This window comes from Hyperolius riggenbachi, chromosome 3 (genome assembly GCF_040937935.1).
Source record: "Hyperolius riggenbachi isolate aHypRig1 chromosome 3, aHypRig1.pri, whole genome shotgun sequence".
Taxonomy (NCBI): Eukaryota; Metazoa; Chordata; class Amphibia; order Anura; family Hyperoliidae; genus Hyperolius; species Hyperolius riggenbachi.
The window spans coordinates 504,019,169-504,046,335 of record NC_090648.1 but is presented as its reverse complement, the minus strand read 5'-3'; the positions used below and the strand labels follow the sequence as shown (position 1 = coordinate 504,046,335).

General features: G+C 47.7%; 1 protein-coding gene across 2 annotated transcripts in view; it reads right to left on the bottom strand.

Moving 5' to 3' along the window:
• The window catches only part of GALNT10 (polypeptide N-acetylgalactosaminyltransferase 10), a 285,295-nt gene that overhangs the window by 229,918 nt on the left and 28,210 nt on the right, over positions 1-27,167 (bottom strand). Inside the window, exon 1 of one of the 2 annotated variants that reach the window (XM_068278342.1) lies at positions 22,001-22,247. The exons of the other annotated variant lie outside the window; for it this stretch is intronic. The gene's annotated coding sequence lies outside the window, so the exon portion shown is untranslated. Of the gene's footprint in view, positions 1-22,000; positions 22,248-27,167 lie in introns of those variants that run through there. 2 annotated transcript variants of the gene reach the window in all.

Below are 27,167 nucleotides of genomic sequence, written 5' to 3'. Positions count from 1 at the left end.
TTGCGATTGGATAGGAAGCTCATCGCTTATGTGAGAATACTCACATAGAGCAACATTGCAGAAGCGCTTTTAAAGCGATTTTTTAAATCGCCAGCGCTTAAAAATAATCGAAAACGCTCACAGTGTGAACAAGCTCTAATGAAATTCAATTTTTTTTAGTGCTATTACAGGAGTACATAGTCATGTCACTGACTGTCCTCAGAGGAGTTCACAATCTAATCCTACCATAGTCATAGTCTAATGTCCTACCATATTATTATTATTATGTATTTATATAGCACTGACATCTTCTGCAGCACATTACAGAGTACATAGTCATGTCACTGACTGTCCTCAGAGGAGTTCACACTCTAATCCTACCATAGTCATAGTCTAATGTCCTACCATATTATTATTATTATGTATTTATATAGCACTGACATCTTCTGCAGCACATTACAGAGTACATAGTCATGTCACTGACAGTCCTCAGAGGAGCTCACAATCTAATCCTTACCATGGTCATAGTCTAATGTCCTACCATATTATTATTATGTATTTATATAGCACTGACATCTTCTGCAGCACTGTACTGAGTACATAGTCCTGTCACTGACTGTCCTCAGAGGAGCTCACAATCTAATCCTACCATAGTCCGTGTCCCTATTACAGTTTAATTTTACCTTACCAGAATGCTTTTGGGATATGGAGTATGCTTGAAATATGCATTGAAAAGACAAAAAAAAAAAAAACACACACACACACACACACACACACACACACACACACACACACACACACACACACACACACACACACACAGAATATCAATCAGGCATGTTAAAATAGATTTCCAATTGTGTTTTTACACTTTTGCGAGAACACAAACAACACGAGACCAAAAAGGCGGTACAGACTAGCAAAGAAAATAAAAATATAATAAAAATAAACATTTAGTATAATAAAAGTCTGGAGGAACAGATAGCCAGCCATAAAAACGTGTACAAGACACAGAGGCGACAAAAGAATAAAAGGTAATTAAATGAACTTAAAAAACCAACTGGTTAAAGGGATACTGTAGGGGGGTCGGGGGAAAATGAGCTGAACTTACCCGGGGCTTCTAATGGTCCCCCGCAGACATCCTGTGCCTGCGCAGCCACTCACCGATGCTCCGCCCCCCCGCAGACATCCTGTGCCCGCGCAGCCACTCACCAATGCTCCGGCCCGCCTCCAGTTCACTTCTGGAATTCCAGACTTTAAAGTCAGAAAACCACTGCGCCTGCGTTGCCGTGTCCTCGCTCCTGCTGATGGCACCAGGAGTGTATAGCAGAAGCCCAGTATGGTCTGTGCCTGCGCAGTACGCTCCTGGTGACATCAGCAAGATCGAGGACACGGCAACGCAGGCGCAGTGGTTTTCTGACTTTAAAGTCTGGAATACCAGAAGTGAACTGGAGGCGGGGCCGGAGCATCGGTGAGTGGCTGTGTAGTCACAGGATGTCTGCGGGGGACCATTAGAAGCCCCGGGTAAGTTCAACTCATTTTCCCCCGACCCCCCTACAGTATCCCTTTAAACAGAGGAGGCAACGGTGGTCTTACCCCTTCCAAACAGACACAGGCAAGGACTGCGATTCAGACAGACAGTCAACAATTTATTCGGAACTCCAAAAAAACAATGCAACGCGTTTCACGGGCCATACTTCCCGCTTCCTCAGGCAAAATACAGTAGGCGTCACAGCATCTGTATTATATCAGCGAGCCATAAAAACGTACTCCGGCAACACACCAGGGCAATTTGTCATTCACAACCACAGCAATGTCTCCTGAGGTCCCAAAAAGATGCAGCCAATGCGATGCTGAGAATTCCAGCTTGCCTGCAAAACTCATGCAAATTATATGCAGCCTGCAAATCGGTGCGGTGTGCAACCATCCTTCATGTGGGATAAAACTGACATAACATTCCATAAAAATGTTTTCCTACTTTTTATAACCCATACAGTTATCATATTTGCTTCTGTACACAAGTAATATTGTCTATCTTCAAATTAAACATTCCTAAAGTACAGTTTATCTGCTCTGAAAGCTGCCATTGCATTTTATTGCATAGCTGCTGTATTTACACATTACAATCTATCTAGTGATCACTTCTCAGCTCTCTCTGCTTCTCAGCTCAGTACAGCTCAGTTTCAGCAGTTTGCTAATATTTACTAAATGTATCTAACAAAGGAATGTAAACAAAAGAATGTTATCGCCTCTTCGGATGCGGCCAGAAGCTGCCCCCTGAAGCAAGGGGTTTTCCACTGAAGAACAAAGTGCTATGTTTAACTGTTTGAATGCTGTTCTGTTAAAATTAATTTTTTTTGTGGTTATTTATCCTGTAAATAATCTTTTAGAACAAAGAGGCTTTGCTAAGTTTCATACCACTTTAGTCTCACTCTAGATAGGCTTTAAAGAGAACCCGAGGTGGATTTGAAGAATGTTATCTGCATACAGAGGCTGGATCTGCCTATACAGCCCAGCCTCTGTTGCTATCCCAAACCCCCCTAAGGTCCCCCTGCACTCTGCAATCCTTCATAAATCACAGCTGCTAACAAACAGCTTGTCAGAGCTGGCTGTGTTTATCTCTATAGTGTCAGTCTGCTGCTCTCCCCGCCTCCTGCAGAACTCCAGTCCCCGCCTGCATCCCTTCCCTCCCTGCTGATTGGAGGGAAGGGACGGGGGCAGGGACCGGAGCTATGCAGGAGGCGGGGGAGCAACTGAGACTGACACTACAGATGTAAACACAGCCTCACAGCACGGCTGTGATTTATGGGGGATTGCAGAGTGCAGAGGGACCTTAGGGGGGTTTGGGATAGCAACAGAGGCTGGGCTGTATAGGCAGATCCAGCCTCTGTATGCAGATAACATTCTTTAAACACACCTCGGGTTCTCTTAAAAAAGTTACATATACTGTATATTCTGGGGTATAAGACTACTTTTTAACCCTTGAAAATCTTCTGAAATGTCAGGGGTCGTCTTATACGCCGGGTGTTATTGATGTCGGGTGATAAACCCTATCCTGTTACCGCCTCTCAGATCTCGCTGCTGAGGACTGCAGTGAAGCGGCGCAGGCGCACATGTGTGAGATCTGAGAGGCAGAGAAGGAGGTAAATAGGATACAAGGGCGGGGCCAGATGGGTGAAAGAGGCGGGTTTTATGGGCACAGAGCGATCTATTCTTCCATACCGCTCTGATAAACAAGGAGAGCTGACCAATCCGCTGAGGGAAAGTTGACCAATCCAACCAGTCAATCGTCTATATACTGTTATATACTGGGTACCACCTACAGTACAGCACCAGTATCTTTTCATACATAGCACCAGTATATGATGTATTTTTAATTTTTATTTGGTGTGCGTTGGAAGAGGGGTAGTCTTATATGGCGAGTACATCCCAAACTATATTTTAACTGGAAAAGCTGGAAGGTTGTCTTATACGCCGGAATATGCGGTATTTAAAAAAAATTCCCAGTTTTAAAATCTGCCACGTTGTTTTTGTACTATTTCCAGTAAACTAAGGGGTTTATATGATTTTGGAAACATCACGTTCTGTTCTTATTTATATTACACACCGTGCCCCTTTTTTGTTTGGAAATGGGATCCTAACACTCGAGCGCTCTGGTTAACTAAAGCAGTTGGATTGTATTTTTAGATCTCTGGCAGGAGGTTATAACTCAGGAGCCCACAGTGGCCACAGCAACCTGGAGGTTGGTTATAATTCATTGTCAGGCCACAAGGACCCCTCAGGGGCTGTCTGCACCCTTGCCTGCACTCAGTGATGCTGATGCTCTCCCCAAAGCAAAGCTGGTCAAATAACAAAGCAGTCAGCTTCAGCGATTCCTGGCAGGGCTATTTGACAGGTTTATAACAATCTGCTGTCAGTAATGTGCTCAGGCAGTCCTCCAGCACAGAGACAACATGTTGGCCTGATAAGAAGGCAAGACTAGCAGATAAAAAGGACAAACAGCTCTCCCCGCCAGGTCATGCCTGGTACACGCCATGCAATTTACCATCAGATTGATTGATTTTGTACAGAAGTGATCGGAAAATAGATCAGAAAAACATTCGGAAATCAGAATTGGATCTGTAAGATATTATCGATTTTACCCACCGATCTGACGGGAAATTGCATGGTGAGTACCAGGCATAAGAACACCTCTCTGTTACTGCGACTGGCGGTCCCCTCCCCTGCTCAAATCTCTGACACTGCAGCTGCCCCCCCCCCCCCCCTTACAACTCCCCAACACTGCAGCTGTCCCCTCCCCTGCTCACACCTCTCTGACACTGCAGCTCTCCCCTCCCCAGCTTACACCTCTGACACTGCAGCTGTCCCCTCTGCTGCTTACAACTCTGACACTGCATCTGTCCCCTCCCCTGCTCACACCTCTCTGACACTGCAGCTGTCCCCTCCGCTGCTTACAACTCTGACACTGCATCTGTCCCCTCCCCTGCTCACACCTCTCTGACACTGCAGCAGTTCCCTCCCCTGCTCACACCTCTCTGACACTGCAGCTGTCCCCTCCCCTGCTTACACCTCTCTGACACTGCAGCTGTCCCCTCCCCTGCTTACACCTCTCTGACTGCAGCTGTCCACTACCCTGCTTACACCTCTCTGACACTGCAGCTGCCCCCCCCCCCCGCCCCCCTTACAACTCCCCAAAACTGCAGCTGTCCCCTCCCCTGCTTACAACTCTGACACTGCAGCTGTCCCCTCCCCTGCTCACACCTCTCTGACACTGCAGCTCTCCCCTCCCCAGCTTACACCTCTGACACTGCAGCTGTCCCCTCCGCTGCTTACAACTCTGACACTGCATCTGTCCCCTCCCCTGCTCACACCTCTCTGACACTGCAGCAGTTCCCTCCCCTGCTCACACCTCTCTGACACTGCAGCTGTCCCCTCCCCTGCTTACACCTCTCTGACTGCAGCTGTCCACTACCCTGCTTACACCTCTCTGACACTGCAGCTGTATCCTGCCCAGCTTACGCCTCTCTGACAAGCAGCTGTCCCCTCCTCTGCTTACACCTCTCTGACACTGCAGCTGTCCCCTCCCCAGCTTACACCTCTCTGACAAGCAGCTGTCCCCTCACCTGCTTACACCTTTCTGACACTGCAGCTGTCCCCTCCCCTGCTTACACCTCTCTGACAAGCAGCTGTCCCCTCACCTGCTTACACCTCTCTGACACTGCAGCTGTCCCCTCCCCTGCTCACACCTCTCTGACAAGCAGCTGTCCCCTCACCTGTTTACACCTCTCTGACACTGCAGCTGTCCACTACCCTGCTTACACCTCTGACACTGCAGCGGTCTCCTCCCCTGCTTACATCTCTCTGGCACTGCAGCTGTCTCCTCCCCAGCTTACGCCTCTCTGACAAGTAGCTGTCCCCTCCCTAGCTTACACCTTTGACACTGCAGCTGTCTCCTCCCCTGCTTACACCTCTCTGACACTGCAGCTGTCCCCTCCCCCCTGCTTACACCTCTCTGGCACTGCAGCTGTCCCCTCCCCTGCTTACACCTCTCTGGCACTGCAGCTGTCCCCTCCCCTGCTTACACCTCTCTCTGGCACTGCAGCTGTCCCCTCCCCTGCTTACACCTCTCTGGCACTGCAGCTGTCCCCTCCCCTGCTTACACCTCTCTGGCACTGCAGCTGTCCCCTCCCCTGCTTACACCTCTCTGACACTGCAGCTGTCCCTTCCCTAGTTTCCGAGGCCGGTACAATTGCAGTCCACTGCTCTCGGCAGTTCCCACAGTCGCCAGTGACCTCACAATCATCTCCGAGGACCATCGCTCAGCAGATCGGTGGCCGTGAGCAACACAAACACGCCATTTTCCTCCCGTTTTACGTGCTAATGATTTTGTGGGAAGGCACTTAAAGATATTTATCAACAATGTAATACCGAGGCCTTTACATTAATATGCTGCATAAATAAGAGGAACGGCTTGTAAAGTCGCCGGTACACCTCCGAAAACTGCTCGTAATGAGGCAGTAAAGATTTACAGCGCTATAAATTAGACAGCTCCGCAACAATGAGCAGATCTGAAAGAAGGGAACCGGAACGGCTGCGCGGGATCACAGAGATGTTCCGCCTGCAGCTGTAAATTTGGGCCTGTAAACAGTGATGAATTCTTTATTTATTTTTTCTGGAAAAATGTCAGACGATTGGCGTTTCCTGGTGCTGTCTGAGGACAGAGAGATGACGGGTCTGTAGATTTGTAGCAGTCTGTGATATGAGAGCAAAGTACTACTCAACTGAGGATGATGGATGACGAGTCACTGATTCAGCTGCAGCAAAGAGGGCCGTAAATATCATTGTGGTAGAGCATTACCAAACGGACACACACACACACAGACGGCCACACACACACACACACATATATATATATACAAACACACTGACGCACAAAGCCAAACACACACATCCACACAGAGACACACACAGTCAGCCAGACACACACACACACACACACAGAAAAACACACACACATCCACACAGAGACATACACAGCCAGCCAGACACACACACACACACGCACACAGACATACACAGCGACACACAAGGCCAGAAACACACACAGAGACACACACACACACATCCACACAGAGACATACACAGCCAGCCAGACACACACACACACACGCATACAGACATACACAGCCAGATACACACATAAAGACACACATGGCCAGAAACACACACAGAGACACACACACACACACACACATCCACACAGAGACATACACAGCCAGCCAGACACACCCCACAGACACACACACAAACACACACACAAACACACACACACAGACAAACACACACACAGACAAACAATAATAATAATAATAATAATCTGAACATTTGTATAGTGCTTTTCTCCTGTCGGACTCAAAGTGCTCAAGAGCTGCAGCCACTGGGAAGCGCTCAAGAGGCCACCCTGCAGTGTTAGGGAGTCTTGCCTTGAACTCCTTACTGAATAGGTACTTGAGCTAGCCAGGATTCGAACCCTGGTCAGAGCCCTTAACCAGTACACTATCCAGCCACTAAACACACACACACATCCACACAGAGACATACACAGCCAGCCAGACACACGCACAGACACACACACACACACACACACACACACACACACACACACACACACACACACACACACACAGCCAGATACACACACAGAGACACACATGGCCAGAAACACACACAGACACACACACACACACACACACACACACACACACACCTGTTTTCTATCAAAGCAGCACAGTCAGGTGTCCCGTGTCTTGGAGTGACATCTACTTGTCTATGCCCAGCTGGAAGCTTCGAAACAACCTACACAGGACAAAGCATACGGATGTATTATCCTTTAATTCTTTAGCAGCCTATTGTTTTATGCATGACATTTTGCCTCCTGCTTTGTGCAGACTTATGAACCAAGGGGACAGCAGAGAAAGGCAAGTTCTGGGCATCTTTAAAGTGGTACTTTAACACAGGATTGAAATTCATCCCAATCAGTAGCTGATACCCCCTTTCCCATGAGAAATCTTTTCCTTTTCACAAACTGATCATCAGGGGGCGCTGTATGGCTGATATTGTGTTGAAACCCCTCCCACAGCATATTGTCATGAGTAAGGTCCTGACAGTTTCCTGTCTGTGAACCTCGCTGCATTGTGGGAACTTGGTATCTTCACCTGTGCATATAATATATATAACAAGTTTGTGGCCCATTCAATTGTCAGTGGGTGATTTTATAGATAATGGTAGTTGATGTTGTCTTTTTTCTCTCCCTTGTCTGCCAGCAGTAAAGATGATTAACCTGCAGGTTCACTGTGGATCAAACAACATGAACGAATTACAAGGCAAATATCATTCATTTCTTTATATCTCTTCTATTTCTTAATTTCTCTCTTTGCAATGTATCGTATCGGACTTTGGTAAAGTTCCTTTTAAATATATATCCATAGCCTGTTGCCATAGTTTCCTGAATCACCCCAAAAAATCTGTTCCAGCACCTGCAGACTGAAGATGAAAGATACTATTCCTTGGTATTCAGAATAGGACTGTGGAGTCAGTAGAAAAATCATCCGAGTCCAACTCCTCAATTTATGAAACCACCGATTCCAACTCCGACTACACAGCTCTTGCAGGGCTATGGAGTCGGTACACAAATGACCAGACGCCTCAGTTTCCCAAACCCCCGACTCCGACTCCAGGTATGATGCTTGGTGGACAACCTGTTGACATTCCCACTGAGGTGAGAGTCCTCTGAGAGAGTAGAGTCTAAGAGGCAGATTTATCAAGTGTCTGAGACAAAATATTGGTAGCTTTTTAGAAATCCGTGCAGAACTGTCTCAGACATCATCAGAAATCATTAGATAGTGCAGATTCCTTCTAAAACTGTTGAAAAATAGGTGGAGCTAGAAAGAGTTTCTCAGACAGTGCAGTGTGTGAGGGGAATTGCTGTTGTTGAGGTAACCAACACACCTGCTGTATTGATAGCCGCAGGCTCTGAGGAGGAATTCAGCAGAGGGGAGGAGCCATGTCTAGCCTGCACTCTGCAATCATGTCTAGCCTGCAGTTCTACATCTGTAGAACTGCTATCAAGCACTTCTTAATCTGCGCCAGTTTAGGGATGGATTTGCACTTTTCTTAACTGTAGTGCAGCTCTGTAAATTCATGCTGAATTGCCACTATTACCTAGGATTTAAGAAGGTTCTTATTATCATGCAGCACTGTTCTCCCTGCTGGTTAGAACAGATTAAGAAGAAAAAACTGTTGGTAATGCGTTGATAAATCCTCCCCTAAGTCCCCCGCAAGGGACGATGGACTTTCAGCTGCCTATTGTTCACCAGGTTACGCTCAACGAGAGAACCTAACAGTGAGTCAGAGAACAGGAGACACTGCGTTGTGGAGCGTGGTACAGAATCAGCAAACAGAGTGTAGTCAGACAGTCCGGAGTCAAGGCAGGCAGAGCTCTATCATAAACAATATAACAGGCCGAGGCGGGCAGAGTTCTTGCATAAATGGTATAACAGGCAATGGGTCAGGGCAGGCGGAGGGCAGGAGTAGTCAGGAACAGGCCGAGACAACAGGAGACAATCAGTGTATAAGCGGACAGAGTCACAGGAGCTACTGCTAGCAAGCTGCACAAACTGACAGCAGTGATACTCAGGGCTGGTGGGTTTAAATAGCCAGCTCGGTGCCAAAGACAGGACGCCGCGCATGCGTATGAAAGGACACATGAACACACTGCGCATGCTTAGATGTATGCGCATGCGTACAACCAGCTGCAAACGTCCGCGCCTGCTCAAAATACAAAGTGTGATGAAGTCACGCCAAAGGGCGTAAAACCATGTGGCAAACAAATGCCTGCGCCCTTCCTGCGCGCGCGCGAGTGCAAACAGAGCCCTGGGGTAGACGAGCACGAGGAGAGAGCCGGTAAGTATGACCCACGGTACCCAAAATGGATCGGACTCCACAGCCCTGATTCAGAAGCCTGTACAGGGATGACATGGGTTTTATAGATTGTTTTATAATGAAGCGGGGTAACCCTTTAAATAGGTACCACAGTTGGGGAGGAGCGGAAAGACAAGGTTAAAAAACCAAACAAACACCTGGGACACGTACATAACATACAGATCAGCGACGTCTATGAACACTGGAACGTGTGAGACTTGTCACGAGTCTCTGGCCTTCGTACGCAGCAGACAGAGCCGATGATGTCTGCCCACACACAGTGCCCGGAGATTCGCCATCTGTGCTGTGAGTAAAATAAGGCAGCGATGCGTGGCAGAACCGCCGGCGTCCAGCAGGGGGGATACTATGGAGGCTGCTCAGCATTTCCAGCGGGGGATATGTATATTATGCAGCAGTCAGACAGAACACGAGCAGCTATACATCTCTATCTACTTGTCAGGAATAGTGTTCAGGCTATAATAATCACACTGGCAGCTCATGTTGCTGTTTCATCTACAGGGCACAGTAGGGGGTAGAGGCAGCTTTCACTGACCTGTACGGTAACATGATAGTGTATCTAGACCATACGTGTCAAACTCCAGCCCGTGGGCCAAATCTGGCCCTCAGAGCCATTCAATTTGGCCCCCAAGTGGTTTCCCCACTTTGCATTATGTTTGGCCCACTGTAGATCACCAGGGAAGCTATATTGGAGGTTAAGTTCTAGATCACCAGGGAAGCCATATGGGGGAGGTAGGGAAAAGGACTAATTACTAGGGAACTGTAAAGGGGAGGATGGGGGACACTAGACACCAGGGAACTGTATAGGGGAGGGAGGGGGGACCACTAGACAACAGGGAACTGTATAGGGGAGGGTGGGGGCCACTAGACACCAGGGAACTGTATAGGGGAGGGAGGGGGGACCACTAGACAACAGGGAACTGTATAGGGGAGGGAGGGGGGACCACTAGACAACAGGGAACTGTATAGGGGAGGGTGGGGGCCACTAGACACCAGGGAATAGTAATGGGGAGGATGGGGGACACTAGACACCAGGGAACTGTATAGGGGAGGGAGGATCACAAGACACCAGGGAACTCAGGGGAGGGAGGACCACTAGACACCAGGGAACTGTATAGGGGAGGATGGGGGCCACTAGACACCAGGGAACTGTATATGAGAGGGAGGGGGGCCACTAGACACCAGGGAACTGTATAGGGGAGGGTGGGGGTCACTAGACACCAGGAAACTGTATAGGGGAGGGTGGGGGCCACTAGACACCAGGAAACTGTATAGGGAAGGGAGGACCACCACTAGACACCAGGGAACTGTATAGGGGAGGGAGGAGGACCACTAGACACCAGGGAACTGTATAGGAGTTGGAGGGGGGCAATTAGGCACCAGGGAACTTTATAAGGTGGTCAGTAGACATTGAGGTTGACCCGCAGCTAAGTCCCAATGTTCAATTTCGGCCCACTTTGTATTTGAGTTTGACACCCCTGATCTAGACTATCCTCCCCACAACATAGTGCTGTACTCTATGGCCCCTCCCAAGTATTTTCCCATACCCCACCACAGGGCAATGAAAGTCTATGGGGACTCTCATACAGACGCGGTGCAGCAAGATGCAACGAAAAGGATCTACGTTGCCGTGCGGTTCTGCGTCGTGCCACCGCAAGTTTTACGTGTCATGCATGTGCGGAAGCCTATTTTTGCAATACACTTCCACGCATGTGATCGCCCCGCAAACAGGAAGTGGTAATCACTTCCTGCTTGGCCGGCTGCCAGATGGGGATTTCTGCATACTAGTGTGGTAGTCCTATAAGGCCCGTTTTTGGTGGTGCGTCCCCTGGGGATCGCCTGATGCCGGAATGCATGTGCCTGCTGGTTGCTTCAGCAACCTGGCAGAAAAACCACTACGCTTCTTGCAGCTCCTAGCGGCTTTCCAGCGTCCTGTCTGTACGGCTCCCTGCATGTCACCTGATCCGCATTGGGTTAGGTCAGGTGACACACCAGGTCTTCTCTGTACGGCTCCCTGCATGTCACCTGATCCGCATTGGTTTGGGTCAGATGACACCCCAGGTCTTCTCTGTACGGCTCCCGGCATGTCACCTGATCTGCATTGGGTTAGGTCAGGTGACACCCCAGGTCTTCTCTGTACGGCTTCCGGCATGTCACCTGATCTGCATTGGGTTAGGTCAGGTGACACTCCAGGTCTTCTCTGTACGGCTCCCTGCATGTCACCTGATCCGCATTGGGTTAGGTCAGGTGACACTCCAGGTCTTCTCTGTACGGCTCCCGGCATGTCACCTGATCCGCATTGGGTTAGGTCAGGTGACACTCCAGGTCTTCTCTGTACGGCTCCCGGCATGTCACCTGATCCGCATTGGGTTAGGTCAGGTGACACTCCAGGTCTTCTCTGTATGGCTCCCGGCATGTCACCTGATCCGCATTGGGTTAGGTCAGGTGACACTCCAGGTCTTCTCTGTATGGCTCCCGGCATGTCACCTGATCCACATTGGGTTAGGTCAGGTGACACTCCAGGTCTTCTCTGTATGGCTCCCGGCATGTCACCTGATCCACATTGGGTTAGGTCAGGTGACACTCCAGGTCTTCTCTGTATGGCTCCCGGCATGTCACCTGATCCACATTGGGTTAGGTCTGGTGACACTCCAGGTCTTCTCTGTACGGCTCCCGGCATGTCACCTGATCCGCATTGGGTTAAAAAGAAATTGAAAGCTTTTTTTTTTTCCATTCTACTGAAAAATCCGATCGGATTTCCCATTTTTATCGATCCGGAATGCTGGAAATTTTTCTTCAATTTTTCTAAAGATTGTATGGCGTGTGTTAGTTTGTCAATCTATTATAAAACACACCCTAGCAATTGTCTCAGCGTTTCCAATCCTTTTTATCATAATTGGGGGGAAAATTAGAACATAGGCATGTGGTTCATTGGTCATATGCTTGAAATGTTACAATCTGTCAGAAAAATGGATTGCAATTATTGAATTTAACAGATATTAAAAAAAATAGTATGGTGTGTGGCCACGTTAACACCAATATCTTGATCTAGAAAGAAAGAAAGAAAGAAGACCGAGAGCCCAATATAGTGTAGTATGTATTAGTAGGGGAGGGGAAGTATTATGAAATGCAAGTATTACATTCACAAACCAGGGTTGCCTCCAAAGCAACCACTGTTCAGGCAGGTGGGGAGAACAAGCCTGTCCCCACTCAGGAATAAAACGTCGCTCTCTGTGGATAGAAGGAGATTATAGGGTAGATCACCCTTCCACCAAGGGTGGACTTCTGGATGCGCAAAGGTGTACAGAGGCGCCGGAAGGATAAAATTAGCTAAAAAGTTTCAAATTGTTCTGGTTGCGGTGGTGGACCGGCCAACCATAAACAGACAAAAAGGCTGTCGATTTTCAAAACATATAAACAGTTTATTCAAATGCTCCCAGTAAAGAGTCGCAACACGTTTCACGGGCAAAGACCCGCTTCTTCAGGCAATAAAGGATAGGAGCAATACACAGCGTTTAGTCAAGATGATGCTTTACAGAGGTGCCAAGCATCATCTTGACTAAACGCTGTGTATTGCTCCTATCCTTTATTGCCTGAAGAAGCGGGTCTTTGCCCGTGAAACGCGTTGCGACTCTTTACTGGGAGCATTTGAATAAACTGTTTATATGTTTTGAAAATCGACAGCCTTTTTGTCTGTTTATGGTTGGCCGGTCCACCACCGCAACCAGAACAATTTGAAACTTTTTAGCTAATTTTATCCTTGCGGCGCCTCTGTACACCTTTGCGAATATCTTGATCTAAGCAGATCTAGCTGCACTGAAAGCCGCAACTTTCACGGCTACTTCAGTGTTCTCCCCAGTGCTCCACCCGGCTAATTTTGGTGAGCACCCGGCTGTCACTAGCTTGCCTCCTCATTCTCCTCCTATGCTATAAGCAGAGCTATACCGGCCCTGCATTCCCCCGTCACGCACCACCCGGCTACTTATTCATGCCACCCGGCTGGAAACACATTCTGGGGAGAACACTGTATTGTGTCCCTTGACAGAAGCCTGGCAGACAGCCGGTCACAAGGTATATCCACGGCTTCGAGCCGAGCTCTGTCGGTAATGCTCATTTGCAGGCACAGCCGAGTACGGCGAGAATCGGAGAGCGTGGAGGCGCAGTGCAAGCCTGTGGGCAAACAATTAACTTCATTATCTCAAACGGTGATACCGCACAGGGGAAGAAAAAGCCTCCAGTGTTTACCAAACACAATGTAGCAAACATGTAAAAACAAAATCAGAACACACAAAGGCGTCAGCGGGGCAAATAACACACGCCGGCGTCTGGGCTTAATGCAGCTCAAACGCTCTGCGCCCCATGCGCCGCCGCAAATATTACTTATCCCGCTTCTGTTTCCTTATTCCTGACCTAGTTTACAAATAAGCACAAGTAAATGGCAGAGCCGATCCAATTAAAAGGATCGCCTTTCACCCGCCTGCCGCTGACATGCGGAGGTGGCGGAGAGCAAACCGGAGCAGAGGACCCACAGAGAAGGAAATATATGGAGATCTATACAGTATATGTATTAGTATTTATATATCGCTGACATCTTCAATCAATATAGCACTGACATCTTCTGCAGCACTTTACAGAGTACATAGTCATGTCACTGACTGTCCTCAGAGGAGCTCACAATCTAATTCAACCATAGTCCTAGTCGAATGTCCTACCATATTGTTATTATGTATTTATATAGCACTGACATCTCCTGCAGCACAGTACAGAGTACATAGTCATGTCACTGACTGTCCTCAGAGGAGCTCACAATCTAATCCTACCATAGTCATAGTCTAATGTCCTACCATATTATTATTATGTATTTATATAGCGCTGACATCTTCTGCAGCACATTACAGAGAACATAGTCATGTCACTGACTGCCCTCAGAGGAGCTCACATTAATAGTACCATAGTCATCCTCTGTCCTGCCATAGTCATAGTGTAATGGCCTACCATATTATTATTATGCCATTATATAGTCCTGACATCTTCTGCAGCGCTGTACAGAGTACATAGTCAGGTCACTGACTGTCCTCAGAGGAGCTCACAATCTAATCCTACCATAGTCATAGTGTAATGTCCTACCATATTATTATTATGATGTATCTATATAGCACTATGCCACTTCCCTCCCCTATACGGGTTCCTGTTTTCTAGTAACCCCCTCCCCCATACAGTTTTCTGGTGTTTAGTGCTTCCTCCCTCCCTCCCCCATATGGCTTCCCTGGTGATCTAGGGTTTCACATCCAATATAGCTTCCTTGGAGATCTAAAGTGAACCAAACACAATGCCAAGTGGGGAATCCACTTTCATGCCAAATTTGACATGTATGCTGTATATCTTGCTACATATATCCTTTGCATGGCTCCCGAAGCATCACATGACCTGAGGCAGGTCAGGTGTGCCGGGTTATCTGATCACGTGATGGGCAGATGCAGGTCAGGTGTGGCGGGTTGTCTGATCACGTGATGGGCAGATGCAGGTCAGGTGTGGCGGGTTGTCTGATCACGTGATGGGCAGATGCAGGTCCGGTGTGGCGGGTTGTCTGATCACGTGATGGGCAGATGCAGGTCAGGTGTGGCGGGTTGTCTGATCACGTGATGGGCAGATGCAGGTCAGGTGTGGCCGGTTGTCTGATCACGTGATGGGCAGATGCAGGTCAGGTGAGGCGGGTTGTCTGATCACGTGATGGGCAGATGCAGGTCAGGTGAGGCGGGTTGTCTGATCACGTGATAGGCAGATGCAGGTCAGGTGTGCCGTGTTGTCTGATCACGTGATGGGCAGATGCAGGTCAGGTGACACATATCGGGAGCAGTACAGAGGATACAGCAGACAGCTGTAGAATGGAACAGGACCGACACCCGGAGCTCTGATGAGTGGTTTTCTCTGCATTAATAGGAGAGAGGCACACCCCCCATGGCTCCCCTGCTAACAGGCAGTTTAGTTGAGACTGCCAGTTGGTGGAGCCCCAGATAACTGGCACTCTACAGTAGTCTGGAAAGTACAACCACGCAGTTCAGCTGCCAGGGAGCACCTGACCTAAATTCATGTATCAGATAGACTTTCAGCTCTGTATTATTCTCACATTCAGAACACCTACACTGAATATTAAAATCGGCTTCCAACAGTTGTGGCCTAGTTTGCAGCTTGTAGCACGTAGGTGGGAGCGGCGCTGAATGAAAGAGCGGCGTCAGTGCGGAGGAGATGCTATCGCCCGAGCACTCTAACGATTCCCGTCCGTAACCTATATTTTACCTATTCAGCCCCCAGCAGGAGGGAAAGGCTGAAAATAGCTAATCGAATAAATATATAACTTAGAGAGATTTTGTTTATTTACCATTTTAATCATTCTTTTGTGGGGGGAGCAAAGGGTGATTAAAGCAGGATTGTCAGCCACAAAATCAAATTCCATTTACCCACTGTTCTGTGTTTGTTATGCAGTCTACAACCAGACCCTGCATTGCAATATAATCATAAATGTGTCTGCTGTAATGAATCGCATCTCAGTCAGCCTGGCTCTATTCTGGCACATTGCCGGGGAGAGGGAAGCTTGTTATCTCCCCTCCCATATCCCTGCTCCTCACTGATTGGCTGAGGGCAGTTCAGTGTGACACGAGGCTGAGATGGGAAATGCAGCTCACCCCTCTGCAGAAGCTGCTGAAATATGATCTATGCTGTGCTCACATGTGTTTACAAAGCAAGATAGATAGGACATTGCAGTTTCTAGGAGAAAAATAATAAAGAGTAAGGGAGGAAATGACATCAGGATTGGATTCAGTCAGAGGCAGTAAAGATGGAAAATGCCTGGAACAGTTTTCTCTTTATTTAATCTAGAAGATTCACCGAAATCAAAACGTAGACATTACAATACATCTGTTAAAGAGGAACTGTAACGTCAAAACGTCCCCTGGGGGGTACTCACCTCAGGTGGGGGAAGCCTCCGGATCCTAATGAGGCTTCCCACGCCGTCCTCCATCCCTCGGGGGCCTCGCTGCAGCCCTCCGTGCAGCGGTGAAGTCAATATTTACCTTCCCGGCTCCTGCGCAGGCGCTCTGACGGCTGTCGGCTCCGAAGTACGCGGAAATACCCGTCGCGTCTGCTCTACTGCGCAGGCGCAAGTTTCCGGCGCCTGCGCAGTAGAGCGGACCCGACGGAGATCGGGTATTTCCGAGCCGAAAGCAGCCACAGCACCCCGCTGGAGCCTGCAAAGGTAAATATTGAATCTACAGTCGGGTCTGTCACCGGCTGTTCGGAGGGCTGCAGCGAGACCCCCGTGGGACAGAGGACGGCGTGGGAAGTCTCATTAGGATCCGGAGGCTTCCCCCACCCTAGGTGAGTACCCCCCAGGGAAGGTTTTTGATGTTACAGAGTCTCTTTAAGTAGAACAATTATTTATTCTATATATAATATATATACACATATATATATTTTCTCCTGGAATAGTATGGCTGCCCCTGCTGCTTTAAAGAACAAGCGACACCCATGCTAACCTAGAAATAAAAAACACATGTATAAGTAGATAAATACTACTTCTACTTACATAACACATGTATTGTGGTATCCACGTACTGATTCCTGTGAATTTTACTAAGGAAAAGCAGAAAATCCTAGTCTAGGCAGTGGCCATCTTGCCAAGCTAATGCTGACATCATATCCTCCCTGACTCTTGTTTCCCCCCCTCCCTTCTCTTGCTCATTGTGTATTCATTAGCTGCCCTCCTCCCGGAGTCTTTTTTTTTATTTACACATCCAATCACTGAGTCACCTCAGCCTTGCTTGTAAACACAAGTGATCAGCTAGGCAGGGAAATAAAAGGAAGAGGAGGAATATATTATAGATAAAAAGAACTCCTAGCATTCACCTTTTTGGCACTGTTTGGCACTAGGGCCAGTGCTCCTAAAGTATGTGATAACTCAAAACCATAACGGCAGAAAAAGTTTTGAATGCAGGATTAGCATCTTTACCACTTAATACACTCAGACCAGTTGCTGTTAAAATTTGATTTTTATGGTGACAATACCGCTTTAAGAAGAAGGCATTTATTCTTTCTAACCTACTGTATGTTGCTGCTTGCTAGGCAATAACATAGCTTGCATGCTTGATGAGAACTGAGGAGATTCAATGGACCCTTCTAAACAGTGCACAGCTGCCGGTGGAAACAAAACTTTACTGAATGTTTAACAGGTAAATATGAAAACAATGAAAACACACAGCAGACCAGATTCAGCTGTGTGTGCCACACCGGCAAACTACCGCAACATCCGGGCATTGCTGCAATCACTATGTGCAGAGGGCGCCAAGTTCCTGAAAGGGTTAGGGCCCGTTTCCACTGAGCTGGCATGCGACTTGCAGGACACATGCAGACAGTGATGCGAGTGCGCACCTAAGACCCTGTAGCCTTGCCATGCAGGGCTTCGGCAAATACAGCATGCAGTCAGAATCGCGCTGACATTCGATTTGCACAGCAAGGCTGTTGGCGGAATAGGCATTATTTACCCGCTTAAACCGCTTACGAGAAAGCACCATAATGCACAGAAAGCTTCTGAAAAGGGTTAACAGGTTTACTTTCATTTGTTTTTCTGGGAGCGTTATCAGTGTTCCACATTTGTGGGAGATAGGTGTTTTATCTCTGACTGCAGGAGATAAGGCTCAATCATTTATAACAGAGAGCCTCTGTGTACAAGCTAAACAGAACATTCAGTAAGATAAAGGTGGCCATACATCTAGCGATTTGGCTCTATGATCCACCATTTGATGCAATCATTTTATAGACTCGAGAGAGAATTAAGTGTGTTTCAGAGTTCCCAATCGATGAAAAGTGGCTGATTCCATATCGAATAGACCAGCTGTGTCGAGCAGGATGCAAGATATCGGTCAATCGCACAGAAATCGGCTACTGTTCACATATCATTTGATCGACTCTCTCACTAGGCAATCGACTTTCGATCAACCATACTGAAGTCGATTCCTTAACCTTTTGGGGACTGCCGTAGGTAAATCCTACGCCGCACTTGTGGCTGCCTAAGCTTGATGCTGCGTAGGATTTACGCCGCCCTCTGTTTCCGCTCCCGACGCAATCGTGCACACCCAAGAGGGGAGATTAAGCTGTCACATGACAGCTGACATCTACCCTCAGTGATCAGAAGCCATCGTGATTGGCTCCTGATCACGTGATCACTACGATCTCCGGCGGATCGTAGTGATCACCATTAGAGCTACGACGGTAGGGGGGGGGGGGGGAGAAGAGGATCCATTCACCTTACTGACGTTGCCCCAGCGATTGGCGCTCCTCTCCGCTCTGGCCGGCATCCCCGCTCGCTATGACGTAAATGTCGGGTCCCAGCTTGATGATATCATCAAGCCGCGACCCGGAACTTAGCATCAGTGCGAGCAGGGATGCCGACCAGAGCAGAGGGGTCCACAGCTGCTCATCACTGGAGCCTGGGAGGTGAGTAAAGGCTGTTGGCTACAGGGTGGACACCTGGCTACAAGAGGGACAGAATGCCCAGCTAGCCCTACCAGGGATCCGCCCTGCCTGCCCCTCCCCCCCTTGCAAAATCGCCTGATCCTTAAGTGGGGGTTAGGCGGACAGTCCCGGAAGGGTTAATAAAGTTGCTCGCTTTGTTGATTGAATCAGAATTGCTAGATCTATGGCTAACTTAAAGCTTGATGGGTTATACCCACATTTTGCTGGTTGCTAGGAACAGTAACCACTTTCAAAGAGTACAGAAGATTACGACTTCCGCTCGGGTTGGGGTTCGCACCCCTGGTGGTCGTTCTTATTAGATATTTAAGATATAGATATTTAAGCTTGGTCAAGGAAGTAAGCACATGCAAACTCTCTAACAGGGAGAGAAAGCTAAAATTACAACCTTCCAACAAAGGTGTAAACGAATGATTACTGGGGTAAGGAGGAGGCCTACCTCTCCTGAAGAACAAACCATCAACAAGTCGTACACAAACGAATGAAAAAGGCTTCCTTGCACAAAAGACAACACGTTTCGCAGGTTGAACCCACTTCTTCAGGTAAGTAACAGATTATACCGTGTGGCTTCTGTAAATTAAGGACGAGTGCCTCAGTCTCTTCGTGCCGTGTATCACATGACTTGACACTAAAGGCCAAACACAAGAGGCCTCTAGTGGTCAGGCAAGGAATGTGCAATGGTGCTCCTAGTGGTTTGCCTCCCTGGGAGTGAACAGACACAAGGAAGAAGGGAGAGAAGCCAACGGACAGGTGTGAGACGTTCCGCTGCCCCCCTAAACGCTGCAGGGCCCATGGGGAAGGAGGGGGGGGGGGGGGGACAAGGAGACCTGGGGAAGCGGCAGGCACTGCGCACATATTTTCTATAGATTACGTCATAAAGATCTGTGTGTAGTGTGTGGAGGGAAAAAGATTCGATAGATCCCACTCTGATCAGATATTGCTCTGTGAGGGATCTATCCGATAGCCACATGGCCAACTTTAGTAGGACTAGGACTATATGTACCTATGTTTATCTCATCATGTCACATGTCAGTTCAGGTACTCTTTAACCACTTAACGACCAGCTAACGCCGATAGGCAGCGCCTGGTCGTTAGTGGTATAGCATGGGAGCGGCCTTTCCATGCCAGTTCACGGCGGGTGTCTCCGTGAACAGTGTGTGAGCCGCCGATCGCGGCTCGCACACGTAATGTAAACACGCGGGGAAGAAATCCCCGCTGTTTACATCATACGGTGCTGCTGCGCAGCAGCGCCGTAAGTCAGATCAGCGATCCCCGGCCTCTGACTGGCCGGGGATCACCGGCATATGATAGGCTGAAGCCTATCCCACAATGCGCAGGACGGATATCCGTCCTGCGCAGCCTAAAGAAAGGAGGGGAGGGAGGTAAGCCGGGAGAGGGCGGAAAACGCTGCGGAGGGGAGCTTTGAGGAGCCCCCCCCCGCTACTCACCAATGGCCGGTGGCGATCAGACCCCCCCAGCAGGACATCCCCCTAGTTGGGAAAAAAGGGGGGAAGTCTGATCGCCCTGGTGTAATCCTGATCGGTGCTGCGGGCTGTAGAGCCCACCCAGCACCGATCATTAGAAATGTGCCTGGTCCTTAAGTGGTTAAGTCTATTAAAATGCTGCAAGCAAAGCAATTGGGATTTGGCCAAATGCAAAACAGACATAGGGTTAACATCCTGCGTTTACAAATTAGCTGCTCTGCTGAGGCAGTCAGGTGACACAGCTGAGAGATCAAATTACACTGGTGATTAGTCACAGATGAGGGCGAATTAGACAGGCTAAACTCTCTAAATACATACAGGGTGCATTTCTCTATTTTCCTTCTGTCCTGTGCAAGAGTTCAGGTCCACTTTAAAATTGCCAAGTGCAACAGCAAACTAGACTGTCAGAAATATGCACACGGGAGCTGGCTGTTTACCTGGACTGCCGGCTGTATGATTAATTTATGGAAAGCATGACAAACGAGCGTACAACGCCTTGCAGAGCTGGGTGTGAGGCTGCTAACGAACACACATCATGTATGGAGGAAAAACTCTGTGTAAGCAATACAACCCAACACATTTTCAATGACTAAGCTCTCTTTATCAAGGCTGTGATAGCAAATCAACCAATTAATTCTTTCATAAACATGTAAAAGCATAAAGTAGCTACACAGCCTCCTAGATTTTATCAGGAGGTGGAACTGTGGATGCTATTTATGGATATTTTTGCATAATTTTCACTAATCTAACAACCGGGAGGGGGAGACGTCGGTAAACAGGTGAGCTGCTCGTAGGCTGAAAGGCAGTACAAATGAATATATATAAGTGAAACAAGATTCTGAGCCTTTTGCCTAGTCATGGTTAAAGCGGAGCTGAACTCAGAACTTCCTATCTGCTCTGAAAGATAAGCAACAGCATAATAGCCTTTAAAGGAAAAAAATCTTTGTTACAGCCGATACAATTCCTCAAATAAATCTGTAGTGTGTCTTTCTGCTTTTACAGAAGCAGACATACGGTTAGCATCCTGTGTTTACAAATTAGCACTCTGCCCAGGTAGCTAAAATTCCTTAGCGGACACAGCTGAGAGATCAAATTACAACTTGTGATTAGTCACAGATGAGGGGGAATTAGACAGGCTAAACTCTCTAAATACATACAGGTTGCATTTCTCTGTGTTTTCCTTTTGTTCTGCGCAAAATTGTGGAAATGAACAGAGGCGCCAAAAGGATAAAAATAGCTAAAAAAAAAAAAATGGGGAAGGCAGTAGTGGACTTACCCCCTCCAAGCAGACACAAAAACGGGTTGATATTATATCACCAAGCAAATGTATTTGCACATACACTCCAAAGGGTCAAAGCAACGCGTTTTGCAGGCGTGGCCCCCAGTTCATCAGGTAATGGGGGATGGAGCATACAGCAACAAGTGTCCATGACTCAGCCTAGCGCCTCTGTGGGAGGCATAGGCCTCAATTCACTAAGATCATGCTGGAGATGATAAGGCAAGAGAAAACTTACCTCCACACGTGAGAGAGTTATCTTACCTCTTCATTCCTTAAGTTACCTCTCCTGTAGTTAATTTACCTCCTCTGTAGTTAATTTACCTCCTCTGTAGTTAATTTACCTCCTCTGTAGTTATTTTCACACGCAGTTAATTAACAGCCTGTCTTTAACTCTGGAGTTATTTTAAGGATTGGAGAGTTAATTTAAAGACAGAAGAGTTCACTTTAGGTTTGTCTGAGGTAAAATGTTTCCTGAATACTACGGCCTCAATTCACTAAGCTTAACGCCTGTCTTTAATAACTCCTCTGAGCTGTTTTACAGTTATTACAATTATATCACCATGGTGATAACTGTAAAACAGCTCAGAAGAGTTATTAACCACCTGGGCGGTATGGACGAGCTCAGCTCGTCCATCACCGCCGGAGGCTGCCGCTCAGGCCCTGCTGGGCCGATTTGCGCCAAATAAAGAGCAGCACACGCAGCCGGCACTTTGCCAGCCGCGTGTGCTGCCCGATCGCCGCCGCTCTGCGGCGATTCGCCGCGAGCAGCGGCGAAAGAGGGTCCCCCCAGCCGCCTGAGCCCTGCGCAGCCGGAACAAAAAGTTCCGGCCAGCGCTAAGGGCTGGATCGGAGGCGTCTGACGTCAGGACGTCGGCTGACGTCCATGACGTCACTCCGCTCGTCGCTATGGCGACGGTGTAAGCAAAACAAGGAAGGCCGCTCATTGCGGCCTTCCTTGTTTATTCTGGGCGCCGGAGGCGATCGGAAGAACGCCTCCGGAGCGCCCTCTAGTGGGCTTTCATGCAGCCAACTTTCAGTTGGCTGCATGAAATAGTTTTTTTTCAATTTAAAAAAAACCCTCCCGCAGCCTCCCTGGCGATCTTATCAGAACGCCAGGGTGGTTAAAGACAGGAGTTAAGCTTAGTGAATTGAGGCCGCATGCCTTATCACCATGGTAACAACTCTAGAAGAGTTATTAAAGACAGGAGATAAGTTTAGTGAATTGAGGCCTTGTCACGGAGGCACTAGGCTGAGTCATAGACAAAAACGCATATAATGAAATGGAAACGCAATGGTATGCGTTTTCATGCATTCTCCATGCTTTTTTATATGCTTCGTTTCTCAAAAAATTATTTTGTCATGTATTTCCGCTTCCTATTGTCTTCCTAGTGAATTGCATAAATGGAAATATAAGAAAACGGCTGAAAAAAGCATATGCGTTTTGTATATGCAAACCGCAAATGCATTTAAACGCTTGAAAACCGCATCTGCGGTTAAAAAACGCTAACCCAACAAAAACGCACACACGAAAAACAATGCACATGATATAAAAGGCAGCCTCTCATGTTATGCTATGTGGGCCCCCAGCCGCAGAGGAGCAGTCCATGCCTTGGCAGGGCAGACGAGGGGCACCTGCACAGCATCAGGGAGGTGGTTTGAATGTCTGGCTGATTAGTGTATATTAGTTTATGAGCTCCGCACCTGAGCTGCCACCTGTGACCTTTGCTCACCAGGAGTGGCGGATGCAGAGCGGCCTGAGACGGTTATTATCAACACAGGTGACGTGACAAGTCAGCCACCGCCTCACAAGGTGCATTGTTAAGCCTTGTGTGCAGTTATTAAAGGGCACCTGAAGTGAGAGGGATAAGGAGGCTGCCATGTTTATTCTGCGTTTAAGCAATACCAGTTGCCTGGCTATCCTGCTGATCCTCTGACTCTAATACGTACAGCCACAGACCCTGAACAAGCATGCAGCAGATCAGGTGACATTACTGTTAGATCTGACAAGATTAGCTGCATGCTTGTTTCTGGTGTGATTCAGAAACTACTGCAGCCAAAGAGATCAGCAGGGCTGCCAGGCAACTGGTATTGTTTAAAAGGAATTAAATATGGCAGCCTTCCTCCCCCACACACGTGCAGTGTAAAATCTTACCCGCTCCAGCTGCTCAGACTCCCAGGCTCATTACACTGCATGGGCACCGGGGGGGGGGGGGGGGGGGGCAGCGGCCAGGGGTCGATCCCGTTTGTCAGTCATGACATCATGAAACACCCCTCCCCCTCCCAGATCGAGCGCTTTCAACCGTGATCTCTCCAGCATGTCCAATCCAGCCAAAATCAATAGAATCATCTATCGGATGGACATGTTGCTGTACTGATTTTCATCCGATTCGATAAAATAGTCGATCAGGCCGCAAAGTTGGTAGATGTATGGGTGCCTTAAAGTGGACCTGAACTCTTGCACAGGACAGAAGGAAAACATAGAGAAATACACCCTGTATGTATTTAGAGAGTTTAGCCTGTCTTATTCCCTCTTATCTGTGACTAATCAGCAGTTGTAATTTGTTCTCTCAGCTTTGTCAGCTCAGGAATCTCCTCTGCCACAGAAGAGCAGCTAATCTGTAAACACAGGATGTTAACCCTACGTCTGCTTCCACGAAAGCAGGAAATAGACACAGCACATAAATTGTAGGATTTGTATCAGCTCTAACAAATACTTTTTTTTAAAGCTATTATGCTGTTGTGTATCTTTTAGAACAGAGTGAAAATTCTTAGTGCAGGAATCTCCTTTCCATGCAAGGCGCCCACATCCAGTTACAAATAGTCACTCCTGAATCCACCTTGGCACAGAGGTACTGTTTATTTTTCGTTTAACAATGCAGAAATCGTTATCCGTGTCACAGAATAAATAAGGATCTAGTCCACACCTAAAAAAACAATTATCCGGTCTGTACGTAGTAAGCGAATTCCCTCCAAATATTTTTAAAGATAGCTATACATAGGTTAGGATTTCCTGTCGTACAGCCCAACCTTGACTACCGTCCCAGGACTTTAGCTCAATTTTGTTCAGACACACCTAGAGGTTCATGGTGCTGCCTGATTTGACAGGTTCTCTTTAAAGCGGACCTGAACTCAGAACTTCCTCTTTGCTCTAAAAGATACGCAGCAGCATAATAACCTTTAAAGAAAAACATTTATTGTTACAGCCGATTCAAATCCAGCAATAAAACTGCACTGCGTCTACTTTCTGCTTTCATGGAAGCAGACATGGGGTTAACATCCTGTGCTTACAAACGAGCAGCTCTGCCGAGGCTGCCAGACATTCCAGAGGTGACACAGCTGAGGGATCAAATTACAGTTGTAATACGTCACAGATGAGGAGGAATTAGACAGGCTAAACTCTAAATACATACAGGGTGGATTTATCCGTTTTCCTTCTGTCCTGTGCAAGAGTTCAGATCCACTTAAAAGAGGAACTCCTGTAAAAACGCTAGCAAAATCGCTCTGTGTAGGTTTTGACGCGCGATTATGCCAGCGTTTATATACTTTACATTGCAGAAACGCTAACGCTCAAAAATGCTGCATGTCCTGCATTTTGCGATTTAGTAATCGCAATAGCTGCAGTGGAGTTTGGCCCATCCATTAACATTAGCTGAGCGTTTAGGGAAATCGCTAGCGGTTTGAATCGCTCCCTAAATGCTCAGAAAATCGCTCCAGTGGGTTCCAGCCCTGATAGATTATTTAGTCAGTTTTTCCCCATCGTAAAATCTTTTCTCTCCCTGATTTACATTCTGAAATTTATCACTGGTGCTGACATCTTTAGTTCTGCCATCTGATCTGTATGGAATGTTCGTTACTGAGAGTCTTAAAGCCAATAGAGAGGTTCTCTGGTCTCCCAGAATGCTTTGTGGGGAAGGAGAATTCCGCATAATAAACAGCTTAGGCTAAGCCTCAGTGAAAAGGCGGAGCTACATACTAATATGCGGCATTATTTAGATCCAGGAAGTGTTTCTGATGCTGAAATCAAGACACATAACATAAAAGTGGGTTTCCTGAATCACTTACTGCGTTCTACTGTATGCCGTTACAGTTCCTTTTTAACACGTTTAACACTTTTTTACACGTCTGGAGCAGCCAATATTTTGTAATTTGCCTTTAAAAGGTCGATGACGAGAGAACCATATCCAGTACCGATATCGCCAAATACCAGAGGCGTGGTCGGGTATCACTTCCACGTCACACAGAAATGTGCCCCGCCTCCAACTGCCATGTCCACCAACCACTGAGCAATGGCTTAGGTTGGGAAACAACAAAACACTTGTAAAGCGCTTTTCTCTTGTAGGACCCAAAGTGCACAAGCTTGTCTCAGATCAGTACATAGTGATGTGTACAGGGGACAGTTTATGTGATCATAAATGCCAGACTCAACAGGTTGCTTTTCCGTTTTGATTTAAACGTGTCCAGTGCTGGAGCTGTCTTGATGTGGTGTGGAAAGGCATTCCACAGGGTAGGAGCAGCATGACAGAAAGCTCCGGCTCCAAAGGTTTTTAGTTAAACTCTGGGTGTGGTCCAGTTATTGGATCCCTTTGACCAGAGGTTGTGGGAGATGTGACGTAGTTGCAACTAATCCTTCAGGTATCTGAGCCTAGGTCGTGTAGGGATTTGAATGTTAGCATGCCAATTTTGAAAAGGATTCTCTGTTTTATGAGTAGCCAGTGTAGTGATCGGTGTTATGTGGCAACGGCGGGGTTGGCTTGGTAACAGTCTTGCGGCAGCATTCTGTACTAGTGTTGCAGGCGGTGTAGGTCTTTATTCGGAAGGCCTGAATAGAGGGCACTGCAATAGTCCAGCCGTGATGTGATGAAGGCGTGAACTAGGCCGTAAAGGAGGCCTAAACACCAACTACATCCGCTGAAATAACACGTCAACAAACGGCATATTTACTAACATTTACAAGCCCCTCATCAAAGGGCAGCGACCGAAGCGGAGAGTAAACGCCGTCGCTAAGCAAAGGCAGCCATTAAGATAAAGAGCTGATCTTTCAGCGAATAGCCGCATATTTCCCGAGCGCAGCGCCGCAAATCTTCCTCTACATACTAATGCGGCGGTCATGGTGAGAGCGGCGGATTTCACATTCAGAGCACACGCGGCAGCGGCACGTCCGAGAGACATAACACCAGGAAGTATGGAGGTATTCTGAGGTAAATGACAGCTGAACAATACAAACTCACACATCAAACGCCAACACGTCAGCCGGGCAAACATTCACTGAGGGAGTTCAAAGGATTCCACGGCCGGATACACACCCGCTGCACAACCAGCCGTCAAGGAAACGCAGTCACAGGGTTATTTTGGTTTCGGTCCTTTTATTAAAATACTTTATTTTTATTTACACAAGGCCTCAT